The 18844-nt window shown below is 42.9% G+C and overlaps 1 protein-coding gene across 5 annotated transcripts in view; it reads right to left on the bottom strand.

Moving 5' to 3' along the window:
- The window catches only part of stk11ip (serine/threonine kinase 11 interacting protein), a 141325-nt gene that overhangs the window by 121343 nt on the left and 1138 nt on the right, over window positions 1–18844 (bottom strand). Inside the window, exon 1 of one of the 5 annotated variants that reach the window (XM_073046237.1) lies at window positions 16561–16587. The exons of 3 other annotated variants lie outside the window; for them this stretch is intronic. The gene's annotated coding sequence lies outside the window, so the exon portion shown is untranslated. Of the gene's footprint in view, window positions 1–5858; window positions 5882–16560; window positions 16588–18844 lie in introns of those variants that run through there. One more of the 5 variants, XM_073046238.1, reaches the window with a different exon arrangement.

Below are 18844 nucleotides of genomic sequence, written 5' to 3'. Positions count from 1 at the left end.
TGGTGCGCTCCAAAGACAAGATCACAGCTCTCCGAACAGTCCTGAGGAAAGCTAGACACACACAGTACAGTATAGGCGTATTTAAACAGGAGTACAGCATAAACTTCCAAACCTGCTCAAGATCATGCTTATCAGAGCTATCTTAGAGTCATTGTTCGAGAGATAGGTGAGCAGCACATGCCTTGCCTCATGTGAGAGATGACGATTCCTGTTTCAGTAAATGCTGAAGGAGCACTGCACGGGAGGGTGTCAATGGGGCGCGGTGGAAGCTAGATCACAGGGAGGTGATTCATTGCCACAGACGGCTGTAGAAGCTAATACATTGGGTATACTTAAAGCGGAGGTTCATAGGCTCTTGATTAGACCATAAGACATAGGAGCAGAATTAGGCCATTTGGCCCATTGAGTCTGCTCCACCAATCATGGCTGATCCTTTTTTTAAATCTCCTCCTCAACCCCATTTCCCAGGTTTCTTCCCGCAACCTTTGATGCCATGTCCAATCAAGAACCTATCAATTTCTGCCTTTAAGTATACCCAACGACCTGGTCTCCACAGCTGCACATGGCAACAAATTCCACAAATTCATCACCCCCTGGCTGAAGAAATTTCTCTGCAACACACACAAAATGCTGGTGAAACACAGCAGGGCAGGCAGCATCTATAAGGAGAAGCACTGTCAACATTTCGGGCCAAGACCCTTCGTCCTGACGTCGACAGTGCTTCTCCTTATAGATGCTGCCTGGCCTGCTGTGTTCCACCAGCATTTTGTGTGCGTTGTTTGAATTTCCAGCATCTGCAGATTTCCTTGTGTTTGCTCTTTAAATTTCTCTGCATCTCTGTTTTGAACAGACACCTCACTATCTTGAGGCAGTGCCCTCCTGTCCTAGACTCTCCCACCATGGGAAACATCCTTTCCACATCTACTCTGTCTAGGCCTTTCAACATTGGCCTTTCACTGAGATCCCACCTCATCCTTCTAAATTTCGGTGAGTACAGACCAGACCACACCAGACCAGAGCCATCAAACACGTTCCTTGTACGATAACCCTTTCATTCCTGGAATCATCTTTGTGAAACTCCTCTGGACCCTCTCCAATACCAGCAGATCTCTCCTCAAATGAGGAGCCCAAAACTTGAGCACAATACTCAAGGTGAGGCCACACCAGTGCCTTATAAAGCCTCAGCATCGCATCCCTGCTCTTGTATTCTAGACCTCTTGATTAGTAAGGGAGTCGAAGCTTATGAGGAGAAGGTAGGAGAATAGGGTACAGGGGGAAAATAAATCAAGCCATGATCAAATTACGAGGACAATGGGCCAAAAGATCTAATTCAGTTCCAATGTTTATCATTAAGTTCAAAATTCAAAGTAAATTTATTATCAAAGTATATGTCGCCATATACTACCTTGAGATTCACTTTCTTACAAGTATTCATAACAGAATGAAATACAACAAAATCACAAAAAGCTACACACAAGAATGACAATGTGCAAAAGAATAACTATGCAAATACAGCAAAAACAAATAATAAATAGATAAATAAATAAATAATACCGAGCACACGAGTTGTAGAGTCCTTGAGTCTACAGCAACCACGAGAAAGTCTGCAGACGCTGGTTTGGAGGGCCTACTCATCTTGTTTCTTGGAAGTCTGTTTGCTAAACAGACTCCTCACTCACCAAGATAGATCAAGTGTAAAGACATAGGAAAGACTTTATATTATACATACTGTACATCTATGATCCTCACTAACTTTTTTAAAAGAAAGGCACTGTAGAAAGTAACGTAAACACAAGAGGGTCTGCAGATGTTAGAAATCTTGAATAACACAAAATATGCAGAAGGAACTCAGCAAGTCAGGCAGCATCCATAGAGAGGAGTAAGCAGACTGTGTTTCCGGCTGAGACAAATTATGCAACACAGCTTTGTATGGCAACTGCTCTGCCCAAAGCCTGACTAAAACTACAGAGACTTGCCAAACTCAGACCACCCTCCCCTCTGTCACCTTGGAAAAGCAGCCAAAATAATCAAGAAGCCCTTCTTCATCAATCATTCTCTCTCTCTCTCTCTCTCCCACCCATTGGGTAGCAGAACAAAAATTTGAAGTATATAGCACCAGGCTCAAGAACAGCTTATATACTGCTATAATAAGACTATATTAACCTCACCTTTTATTGTACTGTCATCAGACCTTTGAACAGATGTCTCAAACAGTAAAGATGAACTGTTGATCTCTCAATCTACCTCATCATGGCCCTTGTACTTTGTATTGTTTAAATGTACTACACTTCCTCTGTAGTTGCAACACCACATTACACATTGTTTTCCTAGTAAATGTCTGTACTAACTCAATGTATGCATCTTCATCCGCCTGGATGGCATACAAACAAAAGCTTTTCACTGTAAATGTGACAATACTAAACCAGCAGCAATAACACACAATATTCTTTGATCATCATATTGCAGTTTGAGTGCTGACTACCACACTGCCTATGGTACAATACCAACTGAAGTGCAGGCCACTAGCTGTAGAATACTTTCCGGCTTGCCTGTCTTCTATATCAATGCTTCGGCTGATAATGTGGTAAATTGGCTCGCAGATTTGCAGATGACAAGATTGTGGGTGTAGCGAGGAAAGCTATCAAAGTTTGCAGCAGGATCTACCCAGCTGGGAAAAAGAGCTAACAAAAAATGCAGATGGAATTTAAAGACAAGAGATTCTGCAGATGCTGAAAATCCAGAGCAACACACACAAAATGCTGGAGGAAGTCAATAGGTCAGGCAGCCTCTATGGAAATGAATAAACAGTCGACATTTCAGACCAAGACCCTTCTTCAGTTTAAGGATAAAGGGGAAGCCTTTTAGGACCAAGATGAGGAAAAACTTCTTCACACAGAGTGGTGAATCTATGGAATTCTCTGCCACAGGAAACAGTTGAGGCCAGTTCATTGGTTATATTTAAGAGGGAGTTAGGTATAGCCCTTGTGGCTAAAGGGATCGGGGGTATGGAGAGAAAGCAGGTACAGGGTTCTGAGTTGGATGATCAGCCATGATCATACTGAATGGCGGTGCAGGCTCGAAGGGCCGAATGGCCTACTCTTGCACCTATTTTCTATGTTTCTATGTTTCAGTTTTGGAAAGGAAGGGGGAAGACAGCTGAATATAACAGAAGGAATCTAATGCTGACAAGTGTGAGGTTTTGCACTTTGGGAGGAAAAACGGGTAGGACTCGCATGGAATACACACCCACAATTCCTTGAAGTTGGTGCCACAGGTAATAGAATTGCAAGGAGAGCTTTTAGCACAATGGCCTTCATAAATACTGAGTAAAGGAGTTGCAAAGTTATGTTGAAGTTGTACAAGATGTTGGTGTGGCCTAATTTGGAGTACTGTATTGTGTGCAGTTCTGGTCACCCACAGGAAAGAGTGCAGAGAAAATCTGCCAGGACTTGAGGACCTGAGTTATAGGAAAAAGGTGAATAGGTTAGGACTTTATTCCTAAGAGCGGAGCAAAATGAAGGGAGATTTCATAGAGGTAGACAAAATAATGAGAGGCATAGATAAGGTAAATGCAAACATGCTTTTTCACTGAGTTTGGGTGAGACTAGAACAAGAGATCATGTGTTAAGGGATAAAGGTGAAATGTTTGAGCAATATGAAGAGGAACTTCTTCAATCAAAGGGGGAGAAATTGGGGAACAACCTGCCAGCGGAAGTGGTGGATTTCAACATTTAACAGAAATTTCAATGTATATGTATATGGATGGGTGGGTTATGATTTGGATGGATCTCAATGGAGCTCTTCAGAATAATAATTTGGCCTGGACCAGATGTGCTGAGGGGTCTGTTTCTGGACCGCAGTGTTATGTGTGCGTGGGCACCCTTAACTCCTGGTGGAGTTGTCCGGGTGCCATCATGACAAGCTTTTTGCACTGATCTTTTTGGTGATTGCTCATCGTACAGCGTGTCCTGGGCATCTGAAACCCATCCCTCTCCAGGTTTTTTTACGAGGTTGAGTTGCTAGCTTGACACTCAACCCAGGCACGCATGGAGAGCGTGTAAGGGAGCCAGCTGGATTCGAACTCGGGACCTCTCGCCCCCCAAGTCCAGCGCTGATGCCACTACGCCACCAGCCGAACGTGTTATATGGCTCTATGAATCGTAAAGCCACTGATAGAGTTGTATGTGAAATAAGCACCTCAGTCCATCAAATGCACGCTATATTTCTTGCCTACCTGCATTAATCCTATTCGCTTGATTTGAACTATATTCCTCTATTGTCAACAATGGAGCCGAATGCCCTAAAACCTCGGAATGCATATCAATTTTAGGAAAAGACTGTGACTCCTCTCCATGCCCTCATCATCAACAACTCTACAGTTAGCATTGTTTTAACATTCTTGTTCCTGGGCATCATTATTTCACAGGACTTCAGTGGGAGAACCACATCTCCTTCATTAACCAAAAAATTCGGTAGACAATGTACTACTTCTGGTACTTGTTAAAATTCCATCTTCCCCAGAACCTACTAGAGCAATGCTATCAGCGTGCATCCTCACATTAGCCATTACCAACAGGTTTGGTGCAGCACCCTCTCACAATACAGGCATCCCCCTCTCCCCCCCCACCTTTACAAAGATAGAACATTCCTATGAAGCCTTTCTTAAGCCGAAATGCTGTAAAGCGAAGAACCATTAATTTATATGGGAATAACTTTTGTAAAAGCGAAAATCCTCTTTGCAATGCGAAAACAGCTTACTAACGTAGGTCTGTTGTAAAAACAAAGTGGCGTAAAGTGAACATTTGTAAAGCAGAGGACACCTGTATATGAACACTACAACAAACTGTCAGGTGAGCAGAAAAAGACATTGTTTGCAGTCTGCCAAACACGAGAAAATCTGCAGATGCTGGAAATCTAGATGCAAAACCCTGTTTCATTTTTTAACTGCATTGCAGTTGTGGTTTCTAAATGACAATAAACCAAAATTCAATTCAAAATGCTGGAGGAGCTCAGCAGGTCAGGCAGCATCTATGGAAAAGAGTCAACAGTCATTCTTTCAGATTGAGACCATTCATCAAGTCAGGAAAGAAAGAGAAGTTCTGCTGGAAAAAGTTCCGGTAGCCACCCATACTTCCCATTCCCAATCTGACATGTCAGTCCATGGCCTCTACTGCCAAGATGAGGCCAAACTCAGATTGGAGGAGCAACACCTTGTATTCTATCTGGGCAGCCTCCAACCTGATGGAATGAATATCGATTATTCTAACTTCGGGTAATGACCTCTCCCCCTTCACCATTCCCCAATCGTGTTTCCTGCTCTCACCTTATCTACTTACCTGCCCATTGCCTCCCTCTGGTGCTCCTCCCCTTCTCTTTCTTCCATGGTCTTCAATCCTCTCCTATCAAATTCCCCCTTCTCTAGTCTTTCACCAATCAATTTCTCCTCTCCCCGGTCTCACCTATCACCTACCACCTTGTACTTCTTCTTCCCCTACCCCCACCTCCTTACTCTGATCTCTTTTCTTTCAAATAATGATGAAGCGTCTCAGCACAAAATGCTGACTATTTACTCCTTTCCATAGATGCTGCCTAGCCAGCTGAATTCCTCCAGCATTTTGTGTGTGCGGACATTACTCATCCTGTCACCAAAGACTCTAGCACGTTTTTACAGATGCACTTTCTTCTTATTGCTACCACCAGGGACGAGGTACAAAGAGCCTGAAAATGCATACTCAGCATTTTAGGAACAACTTCTTCACCTCTGCAGACAGATTTCTGAACAGACAATGAACCAACCCATGAACACTACCTCACTATTTTTGCACAACTTATTAAATTTTTTTATACATATTTCTTACCGCAATTTTTTTTATGTACAGGAAGTCTCCAGGTTACGAACAAGTTCCATTCCTAAATACATAAATTGGAACAGCTACATCCGGTATTATTTAGCATCAGTTAGTCAAACGTTTGTCTTAGTATATATTTTACCTTTCAATGCATATAAAACATTTAAGAAACATATGTACTGTATTTCAATAATAAAACCACTGCGTTGCTTAGTAATAATTGTAGCTTTCATTGGGGCAGGGCCTTTCGCATACTCCATTATTCTCACTTTATCCTTTAAAATTGTTCTGATCGTTGACTGACTGTAGCCTAACGCTTTTCCAATGACCAATGGCATTTCACCTCTTTCCAATTGCTTTATTATTTCCACTTTACTTTCAATCGTGATCATTTACCCTCAATGGAACAGAAACACTGCGTATTCAGCAGCAGCCGTGGGTGGCGGGTCCTGAGCTCCCCCGGGCCCTAAAGTCCACCTGCACTGAGACAAGTTAAATGGGAGAAGTGGGTGCGGTGCTGACTGGAAAAGGGGGATCAGGGTGAATCTTGCTAAGAAAAATTTAAGACAAATACAAAGTTACACACCCAGCACAGTGTTAACGACAACGCAATCTGACTTAAAATGGCAGACAGCATTCTCTTTCCTCAAGCCAACAAATTCTTAATATAATAGGCTTTATGGCAGGCCATTTGTAAGTATGAGTTGCTCGTAAGTCAGACATTCGTAACTTGGGGACAACCCTGTATTGCACTGTACTGTTGCTGCAAAACAACAAATTTCATGCCTTTTCTAACTGCTCCCTTATAGGACTATTAAAACAAAAACTTCACACCATCTTAAGTTTTTTCCTCTAGGCAGTCAATCTGATCAACCATTCTAGTTAGCACCCCACAAACTTCTATTACCTCAGTCACTGTGCTGCAAAGACTTTAAAGCACTTTCTATAATACTGTTTACATTCTACGTACATGCTAGTAGTTACGTACTTATGCACATTTTGTTCCATACCCTTACTTTAACTTAATTTTGTGCAATTCAGTGTTTTCTGTAATCGTTGAATGTTAATTTTTGCTACATGTTGCACCAACACCACACCACAGCAAATTCCTAATACATGTAAATGTATATGGCGAAGAAAGTTGATCCTTGATGTAAGTGACTTGTCTAAATGTCTGGTAAACAAAATAAATGTGTCTGACTCCACACCTCCTGTCAACAATTCCAGATATCAGCCACAATGTAATAATACTTACCCTCAGACTCCCTTTAAAATTTCTTCACAACTTAAACCAATGGTCTGTTTTGATACCCGAAAAGATTTGACCCTATCCACACTGCTCTGTTCAGTCAACCCTTCATCTACTTTGTTGCAACCTAGCAGATCCAATCTTTCCTGAAATCTAAAGTCTTCCAAATCATAAACACAAGAGATTCTGTAGATGCTGGAAATCCAGAGCAACATACACAACATGCTGCAGGAACTCAGCAGGTTAGGCAGCATAAACAGTCGACATTTCAGGCTGAGACCCTTCATCAGGACTCAGTCTCCAGCCGAAATGTCGGCCCATGACCTCCTCTACTGTCACGATGAACCCACTCTAAGGTTGGAGGAGCAGTAGTTCATATTCCATCAATTTCTCTAACTTCCTGTGATTTCTACCCCCTGCAGGCAGAGCAACAAGTTTGAGCAGACCAAAGGAAGCTTTTCACTGAGTTGATGTTCGTCTTTGTGTCTGCCCTCTGGGAGGAGCCTCCCCGTCACCTCAACTTTTCCCTTTTTCTATTCCCTATTCTGGTTTCCCTCTCATCCCCTTTCTTCTTCTCACCCTCCTCCCCCACACATTGCCCCTCTTCCTACGCTTTCTCCCACAGTCCACTCTCCTGTCCTCTGATTCTTCCTTCTTCAGCCCTTAAACTTTTCCACCTATCACCTCCTAGCTTCTCACATCATCCCCGTCCCCCACCCACCTTTCCCCTCACCTTATATCATCCATCACTTGCTAGTTTGCACTCCTCCTCCCCCCCCACTTATTATGGCTTCCTCCCCCTACCTTTCTAGTCCTGATGAAGGGTCTCAGCCTGAAATACCGACCATTTATCGCCCTCCACAGATACTACCTGTCCTGCTGAGCTCCTGAGCAATTTGTGTTTGTCCCCTCCACAGATGCTACTCGACCAACTGCGATTCCCCAGCAGAACGCTTGCTGGGGAGGAAAAATATTTCATCCTGTAGTGGGGATCTAGTACTCACTGCTGGTGAACAGTTAAACAGTTCTTGGGTGTGTGGGTAAGAAAAGACTGTAACCTGCAGAACTACATTCAGAAATCAGCTATTGCCTCAGTAGTGCTGGTGGAGCCTATGCAAGATTAAGGAAGAATCTTTGAATACTGCGACCTACACGACCAAACAAAACCTTTGGTCTATAGAGCAGTTGTCCTTCCTATGGTACTCTATGGAGCTGAATTGTGGACAATCCGCAGTGGGCACCCAAAAGCCCTGGAACACCACCACAAAAGATCCTTATGAAAAGTCTTGAGGATCAGCTGGAAGGACAGACACACTAACAGCAGTGTACTAGAGGAGACCAACGATGCTCCTCAGACAGGATGAAGAGATCAATACTCCCCAATGCCATTCGGCTTTACAATTCAACCGCCAGGAGTAAGATATGTTAAATTGCCGGGGTTAGGACTCAATGTATTTAAGTAAACTACTTAAGAACTTTTTAAAAGCTATTATTAATGCTTTTTGAGAGGGTGATTTTAGATGCATATCATATTTTTACTGAGTTAAGTATTGTATGTAATTAGTTTTGCTACAATAAGTGTATGGGACATTGGAAAAAATGTTGAATTTCCCCATGGGGATGAATAAAGTATCTATCTATCTATCTAACATGGACAGCATCTCCACCAGGACAGAGCAACACCAACTCCGATGGATAGGTCATGTTATTCGGATGCCAAACTCGTATCTCCCCAAACAGATCCTTTACTTCCAGTTGACGGAAGGTCAGTAAGCCCCTAGTGGATAAAGAAAAAGCTTCAAAGATAATATCAAAATCAGCCTGAAGAAATTCAGCATTAAAAATGAGGAAGACAGTGTACTCAAAAGATACACCTGGAAGAAATCTGTCCAGGAGGGAGCTGTGCTACACAAGAACGACCTCCACTGTGCCACAGAGAACAAACGACAGTTATAAAGGAAAGACTGAACAACAACAAAAAAACAACCACTAACCATAGTCCCCACTTACTCTTGCCCACACTGCACCAGAATAGGCGGATCCCTGATTGACCTCGACAGTCACCGAGGACCCACCAATGGACAACCTGTTAGGAGAATATCGTACTCAAATCGAGTGATACAAACTCAGTGCTGGAAAAGGAGAATAGATCAAGCATCTTTGTTTCAGACTGGAGCTGAAACAATGGGTTTAAATGTTTTCTGTGCCAAACATTTCCTGTCACGATAGGAAAATTGTGATGTAATCATGAAGGCGGCACATCAGCGGCGATATTTCATGAGCAGTTTTAGGAAGAGTTGGTATGTCACCAAAGACCAGCAAATTTCTGCAGATGTAGGGCAGAAAGCAGTCTGACTGGTTGCATGGAGGGGCCACCGCAGAGGGTTGCAAGCTCAGCCAGCTCCAGCATGGGCATGACCCTCCCCACCGTGGAGGACATACTCAAATGGCAGGACCCTCACTTTCAGTTCATGCCCTCGACCCACTACTGCCCGGGAGGAGGTTGAGAGTGTGTCACACTCAACATTTTTGGAAAGCTTCTTCTACTTCACCATCAGATTTCTGGGAAGTCCACGAACACTACCTCACTATTTTGCACCTATTCTTTTATATCTTGTGTAATTTTTGAAGTATTGCACTGTACTGCTGCCGCAAAACAACTTTCATTGGATATATCAGTAATAATAAACCTGATTCTGAACCCTAAAACCCACCCAGTTCATCGTGTCTGTATTATACTTGGGCAGTTTTATAAATATTTGTAAAATCATATGGGGTAAGAGACAGGGGTAAGTGAACACAATCTTTTACCCAAGGCAGAGGGTATTGGCTTCAAATGAACAGGGAAACATTGAGAGTCTAAGAGGCAAGTTTTTCGATATAGAGGTTAGTGAACATGGGTAACAAGTTGCCAGAAAAAGTGGTAGAGAAAGGTATGATTGCAACATTTAAAAGGCACTTGGACAGGTTCACAGAAAGGAAAGGTTTAGATGGATGTGGGCAAACACAGGGAAACGAGACTAGCTCATGCTGGCACCTTGGATGACATGGATGATTTGGGCAGAAGGCCTCATCCATGCACTCTAATTCAATGATTTTAAGTGTCCAATGAGTTCTGCTCCCAGTACTCTGTTGGAATCATAGAGTTCCCCAACCAGAAGCCCTGGATGTACCACGAGAGTCAGAGTCTGAGGGCCAGATCAGAGGGATTTGAGTCTGGCGACCAAGAAAGTTACAAGAGATTGTACCTGATCCTCCAAAAAGCTAACTCATAAAGTGGCTATTCTGGACTAAATCAACGAAGGGTGCTCGACAGCTGTGGCAGGGCTTAAATGCTACAAAGTGAAATAGGTGACAACAGGGCTTTGGTTTCAGGTGAGCTCAATGCCTTCTATGCTCACTATGAATGTCAAAACATAGAGGAACTATCATGAACTCCCATAGCTCCCAAATATCCTGATTTCAGTCTCTGAGAAGGAGAGGGTCAGCAACTTAAAATTCCTCTGTGCTATTATCTCAGAGGACCTGTTCTGGGCCCAGCATGCAAGTGCTATTATGAAGGGAGCACTGCAGCACCTCCATATCCTTAGAAGCTTGCATAGATTCAGCATGACATCTAAAACTTTGACAAACTTCCATAGATGTGTGGTGGGGTGTATATTAACTGGCTGCATCACAGCCTGGTATAGAAACATCAACTGGAAAATCCTACATAAAGTAGAGGATACGGCCCTGTCCATCACAAATAAAGAAAGCCCTCCCCACCATTGAGCATATCGACACGAAACACTGTCGCAGGAAAGCAGCATCCTTCATCAGGGACCCCCACCACCCAGGACATACTCTCTTCTTGCTATTGCTATTAGCAAGGAGGTCCAGGAGTCTCAGGACTCTCACCACCAGGTTCAGGAACAGTTATTACCCCTCAACCACCAGGCTCTTGAACCAAAGGGGATAATGTCACTCAATTTCACTTGCCACATCATTGTTATGTTCCCACAACCTACTGACTCATATTCAAGAACTCTTCAAGTCATGTTCATGATATTTTTAATGTTTATTTCTTTGTTTTTGTATTTGCAATTAGTTGTCTTTTGCACATTGGTTGAACATCCAAGTTGGTGCAATCTTTAATTTATACTGCAAGATGGCTTGAAGGAGTGGCTCTTCTTCTGGGTCGGCCTGGTAGTGTAGTGGTTAGCACAACACTTTACAGTACCAGTGACCCGGGCTCAATTCTCACTGCTGCCTGTAAGGAGTTTGTACGTTCTCCACATGACCATGTGGGTTTCCTCCCACAGTCCAAAGATGTACTGGTTGGTAGGTTAATTAGTCATTGTAAATTGTCCCGTGATTAGGCTAGGGTTAAATCAGGGGGTTATTGGGCAGCATGGCTCAAAGGGCTGGAAGGGCCTCCATGCTGTATCTCAATAAATAAATATATAAAATGAATTCCAGTGTTGGAGATGCTGACATTTGATAATAAATTCACTTTGGATTTTGATGTGAGAGCATCCTTCAGGAAGGAGAGCCCATGGAAAGCATCCAGCCCAGATGAGGTACCTGGCTCAGTACTAGAGACCTGTGCTGATCAACTGGCTGGAGTGCTCACGGAGATCTTCAACCTCTCACTTTGGCAGCCTGAGATATCCACCTACTTCAGGCAGTCTTTAATTATACTGGTATCTAGGAAGAACGTGGTAAACTGCTTCAATGACTATCATCCAGAAACACTTACGTCCACTGTGATGAAGTGTTTTGAGAGGATGGTGATGAAACTTTTACCTGAGAAGTGACTTGGATCCACTTCAATTTGCCTACTGGCACAACAGGTCCACAGCAGATGCCATTTCAATGGCTCTTCACTCACTCCAGGAACATCTGGACAGCAAAGATGCAAACATCAGGATGCTCTTCATTGACCATAGCTCAACATTCAATACTATCATCCCTTCAAAACTAATCAATAAACTTCAAGACCTTGGCCTCAATACCTCCTTATGCAATTGAATCCTTGATTTCCTCACTTGCAGACCCCAGTCAGTTAGGATTGGCAACATCTCCTCCACAATCTCCATCAGCACAGGTGCACCACAAGGCTGTGTGCTGAGCCCCCGCTCTACTCGCTTTACACTAATGACTGTGAGGCTAAGCACAGCTCCAATGCCGTATTTAAGTATTTACACCGACACCACCGTCATAAGCTGAATCAAAGGTGGTGAGGAATCAACATATAGGAAGGAGATTGAAAATCTGGCTGAGTGATGCCACAACAACAGCCTCTCACTCAATGTCAGCAACACCAAGGAGCTGATTATTGACTTCAGGAGTTCCATGAGCTAACCCTCATCGGGAATCAGAGGTGGAGAGGGTCAGCAACTTTAAATTCCTTGGCATTATCATTTCAGAGGGTCTGTCCTGGGCCCAAGACAATAAGTCTATTATGAAAAAACCTCAATAGTACCTTTTACTTCCTTAGAAATTTGCAAAGATTCAGCATGTCATCTAAAACTTTGACACACTTCTACCGATACGTTGAGGAAAGTATATTGACTGGCTGCATCACAGCCTGGTATAGAAACATTAAATGGAAAATCCTACATAAGGTAGTGGATACGGCTCAGTCCATCACAAGTAAAGCCCTCCCCACCATTGAGCATATCTACATGAAAGACTGTCACAGGAAAGTAGCATCCATCATCAGGGACCCCCCCCCCCCCCCCCCACTCAGGACATGCTCTCTTCTCACTGCTGCCATTAGAAAGGTGGTACAGGACTCTCACCACCAGGTTCAGGAACCATTATTACCCCTCAACCAACTGGCTCCTGAACCTGAGGGGATAACTTCTTGCCCTATCACTGAACTATTCCCACAACCCATGGGCTCCCTTTCAAGGACTAATCATCTTTATGGCTCAATATCTGGTGCTTAGTTATTATTTTCTTTTTTTCCGTATTTGCACAGTTTGTTGTCTTTTGCACACTGGTTGTCCACCCTGGTGGTGCGGTCTTTCATCAATTCTATTACCGTTATTAGATTTATTGAGTGTGCTCACAAGAAAATGTATCTCAGGGTTGTATATGATGACACATATGTACTTTGATAATAAATTTACTTTGAACTTTAAAACACTAAAATGGAAAAGTTCATTGTCAATAGATAGTCAAGCTCCTCATGGTACTGTAGCTGTTATCGCAACACTTGACAGCGCTAACTGTAAAATCAGGGTTTAATTCATGCCATTGCATGTACAGAGTCTGTATGTTCTTTCTGTGACCACATGGAGTTCCTCTGGGTTTTGTTCATTTAGAGATACAGCACAGTAACAGGCCCTTTCGGCCCAATGAGCCTGTGCTGCCCAATTAACCTGCTAATCAGTAGGTCTTTGGAATGTCAGAGGAAACCAGAGCACTTGGAGGAAACCATGGGTAGAACGTACAAATTCCTTACAGGCTGCGGCAGAAATTGAACAGGTTGCTAGTGCTGTAATAGTATTACACCAACCTTTATACCCACATTCCAAAGATGTACAGATTAGTTATAGTTAGTGAGTTACAGGTATGCTACTTTGGCGTGGGAAGTGTGGTGACATTTGCAAACTGCCCCCAAAACATCCTCAGACTGACACAAACGATCCATTTTAGTGTATGCTTTAATAAATAAAGATAGATTTTATCTTGAAGATCTTTTCTGGATCACAACAACCAGCCACAAATTCAGCTTCTCTTCGCCCAACTGTATTTTTAACAAACAAAAGTCAATCACCTTCAATTTGTATTGTTTATAAACAGTTACTCCTTATCGGCTTTCAAAACCTGTCATGATGTTTAGTACACGTCAACTTTAAATCAGGATGGGAGGGTGAACAAGTTGTGATATCCACCACAGTAGATATCTTCAAACAGTCCAATAACCGATGGCACTTCCTGCCAATTGAAGATTGGGTAATACTCAGCCCAACGACCACATCTCTCCAACAGAAACTCTGGAGAAAGAGACGGTGGCGGTTTGGATAATGTCTGCTGGCTGCTTTCATACAAAGTGGAAATAAAGAAAAGCTCAAAACTCAAAGCAAATGTATTATCAAAGTATGTATATGTCACCATATGCTTCCACGAGATTAATTTTCTTGCAGGCATTTATAGTAGAACAATAATACAATCGAAACAATAACTGACAAACAATCCATGTGCATAAGAAAACAAGATGTACAAATGCAAAACAAAATTAAATCAGTAAGAAAATAAATATTGGAAACATGATTTGTAAAGAGTCACAAAAGTGAGCCCATGTGTTGTGAAATCAGTTTATTGTTAAAGTGAGTGAAGTTATCCACGCTGGTTCAGGAGCCTGATGGTTAAGGGCATTAACTGTTCCTGAACCTGGTGGTGTGAGACCTTGGCTCCTGTATTTCCTTCCTGATGGTAACAGCAAGAAGAGAGCATGGCCTGGATAGTGGATAACGCTTTCTTGTGGCAACAGTCCTTGTAGATGTGTTCAATGGTGGGGAGGGCTTTACCTGTGACAGAGTGTGCCGTATCCACTCATATTTGTGGACTTTTCTGTTCCTGGGAATTATCGTTTCCATACCAGACCGTGATGCAGCTTGTCAGGATACTCCCCACTTTGCACCTGTAGAAGTTTGTCAGAGTCTTAGATGACCTGTCGAATCTGCACAAACTTCTAAAAAAGAGCTGCTACCGTGCCTTCTTTGTAATGGCACACACGTGATGGCCCCAGGACAGAATGCACTGAAGCGATAACGCTAAGGAATTTAAAGCTACTGACCCTCTCCACCTCCGATCCCCTAATGAGGATGGTCTCATGGACTCTAGTTTCAGAGATAGAGCTGTACAGCATGAAGGTCCTCAGAAAAGGAGCTAGAATAACTTTTGACAAGGAATTACTGTGGATGTAAAAGTTAACAGGGCATTGGAAAATACCAAAGGGAGCAGAAGCGCAACCCAGCGTGGAACAGGCCTTTCAGCCCAAGTCATTCATGCTAACCTGGAGACCTGTCCTGGAGCTGGACTGTCCATGAGCACATGTGGATGTATGGGAGGGAGGAATGGGCTTGTTTAGCTGCTTGGTGTGTTCTATGGTGTTCTGCTGAACGTGGTGGGCATGCTACAGTGGCACCACCCCCAGCACTTCCTTAGGTTGCATTGATTATTAACACAAACAATGCACTTCACTGTGCGTTTCGATGTGCAGTCATATTCATTGTGATAAACAGTCCATTTCATTTGCCTGTGTTTAGCCCACATCCCTCTAAATTTCTAAGTATTTTAAGAAGAGCTTCTTCCACTCCGTCATCATGTTCCTGAACAGTCCATGAACTATGTATTTAAGTGCTTTTGGAACAGTGATTTTTATGAGTTCATATTTCAGTAGAAGTCACCAAGCAAAAGCCAATCCATATACAAAGAAGCAGACAAAGTCCAGCTCAGGGAATTATACCACAAGACAAAGGAGCAGAGTTACACCGTTTGGCCCATCGAATCTGCTGCACCATTTGATCATGACTGATTTATTTCCCTTTTCCCCGTAATCTATGATGCCCTCACTAATGAAGAACCTATCAACTTCTGCTTTAAATATACCTAATGACTTCGCTTTCACAACCATCTAGGGCAACAAATTCCACTGATTCATCAATCCCTGGCTAAAGGAATTCCTCATCTGTTTCAAATTCCTCAGCTGTGCCCTCTGGTCCTAGACTCTCCCACTACGGCAAACATCCTCCCCACGTCCACTAACTAGTCCATTCAACATTCTGAAAATTTCAGTGAGATCCCACCCCCACCCCCATTCTTCTAAACTCCAGTGAATACAGGCTCAGAGCCGTCAAACCCTCTTTATAAGTTAATCCTTTCATTGCTGGGATCATTCATGTAAACATCTTTGGACCATCTCTAACGTGGGTACAACCTTCCTTAGATACGAGGCCCCCAAACTGCTCACAATACTGTAAACACGTTCTGACCAAGATTGCAGATTGAAGAGGGCTTATTGTCATTCTTCAGTGCACAAGTGTACATGAGAACAACATGATTGTTACTCTGGATCCTATGCAGCATGTAAAAAAAACAGAATAAAGAACCCATTAAAAAATAGTAAATATAAAACCAATCCTATAAAACACAATGTAAGCCTTGATCAACAGAAATCCCTGACTGGAAACTAAAAAAATCAAGAATTTAAAACCAGTAGCATTTATGAGAGCCAGAGAAGCCACTGCACCAATGCCTTAAAAAGCCTCAGCATTAGGTACAATTTTGCATTCATATTCTAGTCCTTTTCAAATGAATGCTACCATCAATCTTAGTAACATTACAGAATAACTTTGACTGGCCCCAAGTCCAAGGTTCCCATTATAATAGGATTAAATAGTCTTGAGTGGACAGTCCCACTACTCAGATAAATGGAAACAGACTCCCGCTATTGACAAACATACTCACTCACTCCCCAGGAGCGCAGGAATCCACACTTCCACAAAGAACAGCAGCCAGAACTTTAACTGGTTCTGCTTTAGCTCAGGAGTGGGTGATTACTCCTGTTACATAACAAACAGCCCAACGTTAATCGTTAATTTTTTACACCCAGGTCACACAAGGTCGCATTAAGCATTCATGGTAGCGTAGTGGTTAGTGTAACGCTACAGCCCAGAGGTACTCTGGAGTTTGGGGCTTTTGCCGTGAACCGTGTGGGTTTCCTCTGGGTGCTCCGTTTCCTCCCACAGTCCAAAGACATATTGGTTAGATGGTTAATTGGTAACTGTAAATTATCCTGTGATTAGGCTACGGTTAAATCAATGGGTAGCTGAGGGGTGTGGCTCAGTGGGTCAGAAGGGTCTGTTCCATCTCTTATTGCTAAAGAAAACAAAACTGATGTCTGGATGGATCCACATGCACCAATTAGTTACACGTAAACCCTCTTACAGCCTGGGACCAGCAGTAGAGCCACTGCCTCACATCCTGACCTCTGATGTTGTGGAGAGTTTGCACATTCACTCTGTGACTGCTCTCCAGTTTCCTCCCACGCCCCAAAAGATGGAGAAATTGTCCCTCGTGCATACATGAGGGGCAGTATCTGGGAGTAGTTGATGCAAATATGGGAAAAAGTGAGGGATTGCTTAATGACAACGTGGATTCTGTGGGCTTCTATGCAGTTTGAAATAATGTAGAAAATTCTTGATTGTGGTGTACAACCAGTAGGACCTCTTCCTGAAATTTAAAAAAATGAGAAGCCTTTCAGCCTTTTAACGCATTCTATAAAACATAGGAGCAGAATTAGGCTAATTTATTATTCCTCTCAACCCCATTCTTCTGCCTTCTCCCCATAATCCTCAACACCCTTACTAATCAAGAACCTATCAGCCTCTACTTTTAAGTATACCCAATGGCTTTGCCTCCACAGCCATCTGTGGCAATGAACCCACAGTTTCAAATTCCTTCTCATTTCTGTTTTGAAGGGATGCCCTTCTCAAACAGGGGGTCCCAGCCTGGGATCCACAGACCCACTGCTGAATGGTATTGGCCCACGGCATGAAAAGAGGTTGGGAAGCCTTGTTCTAGTATCTCTTTTGTTTGTGTCAGTGATAATAAACCTGATTCTGGAAAAAAAAAAGCAAGCTTAAGACTGCTCAGAGTCCCAGTAAAATTTATTATTAAAGTACATACAGTATATGTCACTATATACTATCCCAAGATTCATTTACTTGTATTTACAGGAAAATAGAATTTATTAAAATATTATACTTGACACAAGTCAGAGCATGCGTTGTTAGTGAGCACAGTCCAGATCTCTTATACACCAAATTTATCTCTCGCTTTACCTCGTCATGGCCCTTGCACTTCGTCAGCCTGCACTGTAACACTATATTCTGCATTGCTTTCCTTCTTTTGTACTACAAGGTAATTATGGATAGAATAATCTGGCTGGATGGCAAGCAAACAAAAGCTTTTCACTGCAGGCTGGTAAATGTTACAATAATAAATGAATCTCACCCTGCCGCCTCTCATCCTTGACACGAACATCACAACACAGGACCAAACAGCAATTCCTTGGCTTTCACTAGGACACCATCAATGCCACAAAAAGGCAGCATCAATCATTAAGGACCCCCACCACCCAGGACATGCCCTCATCGCATTACCACCATCAGAGAGGGGGTACAGGTGCCTGAAGACACGCGCGCGCGCGCGCGCACACACACACACACACACACACACACACACACACACACACACACACACACACACACACACACACACACACACACACACACACACACACACACACACACACACACACACACGCACACGCACACGCGCGCGCGCGCGTTTTAGAAACAGCTTCGTCCACTCTGCCATCAGGTTTTTTTGAAAGGTCCATGAACACTACCTCACTATTTCTGCACTACTTATTTGATTTTATCTATGTATATATTATTTTTCCTATAAGTTAAAGCACAATTTATGTATTTCACTGCACTGCTGCAGAACATCAGATGTCATGACATACACTCAGCAGCTTCTGTACCTCTTGTACCTAATAAAGTGGCTACTGAGTGCATGTTTTTGGTCTTCTGCTGCTGTTACGCATACACTTTAAGGTACAACATGTTGTGCATTCAGAGATGCTTTTTTTGCACACCACTGTTGTAATGCATTTTTATTTGTGTTATCAAGTGGCCACTGAATGCACGTCAATGATACTAAAACCGATCCTGAACCTTCAAGC

The sequence above is a fragment of the Hemitrygon akajei genome, chromosome 5 (genome assembly GCF_048418815.1).
Source record: "Hemitrygon akajei chromosome 5, sHemAka1.3, whole genome shotgun sequence".
NCBI classification, from domain to species: domain Eukaryota; kingdom Metazoa; phylum Chordata; class Chondrichthyes; order Myliobatiformes; family Dasyatidae; genus Hemitrygon; species Hemitrygon akajei.
The sequence above is the reverse complement of the archived record's forward strand: the minus strand, read 5'-3'. Positions and strand labels throughout refer to the sequence as shown.